The following is a 2,641-nucleotide window of genomic DNA, read 5'->3' on the forward strand; positions in this document are numbered from 1 at the left end:
GCATTTTTGTAAGTTTTTGCAGGGCTTAGCAATATATTGAAGGAGAGGGAAGAAGGCAAACATTAAATCAGCAACTGCTTGATATAGACACTGGGCTCAACTGCCATGCTGAGGGCAAGTTGAAAGGGGCAGCAAAGATGTCCCCAACATTTCAGATGAGTAAAAGGAAAGAATGCTTGTTTTGTGAATGGAAATTGGGAAGTTAGGAGATAGTCTAGTTTGGATATATTGATCTTGATGTTCTGGTGGAACATTTAAGTAGTAGTCTGCAGTGGAAATGGAAAATAAACAAGGGAGCTCCTGAGCAGAGTCAAGGTAGATTTTTCATCCAGGCAGTAGTGATAGTAAAAGCTGAAGCTAAGGTCACTATAAGAGACCTTGTCGAGAGAGAAGAATGGCTTTGTGCAGAATGACAGTAATATTGATACTCTTCATCATCATTGCAGACATTACTGAGTGATTAGTATGTGCCAGTAGGTACCATACCAAACAGTTTAAATGCATTAATTATTGCAATAAATACATTAGAAGTTATCATTATGACTAATTCGTTATTAATATACAACGTAAAAGATAAATTTTGTAGAAACAAAAGCCTAAATGATTTCAAGATGAGAAGTACTGAGGAGGGGGCTATAGAAGCGATATGGAAAGAGCACTAAAGTGTAATGTCTTCTTTAGAGCATGTTCATTCACTTCAACTATTGATTATTAAAATAGAAATTCAATATGTATCAAAAATTTGGAGGGGATATACTCTGTCCTCTAATCACTGCAAAAAAAAATTGAGTAAAAAAAAAGTGACCATGAAGCTGTAATAGTTAGCATTCTTTATGGTCTAGCAGGTTTTTTAACTGTTAGAAATACAGAAATAATCACAAATCCACAATCACGGTGGAAACTATCAGTAAACCCTCTTATAAACTTATATATCAAGTAAAAAAATAAACAAGGATTTAAATAACATGATTTAAAAGTGTGAACATATATAGACACAAACACATAGATGCTTATAGATGAGTATTGTTTTCAAATGTCTATGGGACATTATCATATAAATGGATTTTGGATTAGAGAACTAAGATGATTTCAACAAAATCTAAGCAACAGAACTCACAATGTCACATTTTCTAATCATGTAATAAAAAGAATGCAACAAAAGGATAGACAAAATTTTTAAATAACTCTTGATTAAAGAGGGAATTTAAGCTGAAATTATAGGTAACACTGCCCAAATTGCTCTATAGATTTATTGCAATCTTTGTGAAAATCCCAGTGGCTTTTGTGCAAAAATTGACAAGCTAACCCTATGGAAATGCAAGGGACTCAGAATAGCTAAAACAACATTGAAAAAGCCAAAAGTGGAGGACTCACACTTCCCAATTTCAAAGCTCGCTACAATGTTACAGTAATCAAGACTGCAGTGCTGGCATAAGGATAGACACATAGGCCAATGCAGTGGAATCACGAGCCCAGAAATAAACCTAAAGTTGTATGGCCAATTAATCTTTGACAGGGTGCCAAATTCATTCTGTGAGGAAAAACTAATTTCTTCAATGAATGGGGTTTGGATGACTGAATATCCACATGCAAGAGAATGAAGTTGAATTCCTGTCGCACAATATATACAAAAAAAGTTAACTCCAAATGGATCAAAGACCTAAACGTAAGATCTAAAACTGTAAAACTCCTGTACAAAACCAAAAGTATAAATCTTCATGACTTTAGACAATATGTCCTTATACATTACATCAAAAACACAAATAAGAGAAAGAAATAAATTGGACTTAATAAAAATTAAAATCTTTAGTTATACATGATATAAATGATGAATTGATGGGTGCTGACAAGTTGATGGGTGCAGCACACCAACATGGCACAAATATACATATGTAACAAACCTGCACGTTATGCACATGTACCCTAGAACTTAAAGTATAATAAAAAAAAAATTAAAATCTTTGTGTTTTGAAGGATACTATCAAGGAAGTAAAAAAACCCACAGAATAAGAGAAAATATCTGCAAATTATATATCTGATGAGAATATATATATGATATATTTACATATACACATATATATGCACATATTGTGTATGTACACACACACATATTGCTTGTGGAAATGGAAAATGGTAAAGTCGTTTTTGAAAATAGTTTGGCAAGTCTTCAGAAAATTAAACATAGGATACCAGTGCCATCACTCAAAATCACAACATTTCTTTATAGAACTTGACAAACCGGCCGGGCGCGGGGGCTCATACCTGTAATCACAGCACTTTGGGAGGCTGAGAAGGGTGGATCACTTGAGGTCAGGAGTTCCAGACCAGCCTGGCCAACATGGTGAAACCCCTGTCTCTATTAAAACACAAAAATTAGCCGGGCGTGGTGGTGGGCGCGTGTAATCCCAGCAACTCGGGAGGCTGAGGTGAGAGAATCACTTGAACCCAGGAGGCGGAGGTTGCAGTGAGCTGAGATCCCACAACTGTACTCCATCCTGGGTGACTAAGCAAGACTCCTTCTCAAAAAAAGAAAAGAACAGAAAAAAAAAGAATTTGACAAGCTAATTCTAAATATCCTTTTAAGTATTGATAAAGGCCAGGTTGAAGGAAGTGGCTTAAGTGTACGGTAACTGAGACTCAG

Source organism: Rhinopithecus roxellana, chromosome 10 (assembly GCF_007565055.1).
Source record: "Rhinopithecus roxellana isolate Shanxi Qingling chromosome 10, ASM756505v1, whole genome shotgun sequence".
Taxonomy (NCBI): Eukaryota; Metazoa; Chordata; class Mammalia; order Primates; family Cercopithecidae; genus Rhinopithecus; species Rhinopithecus roxellana.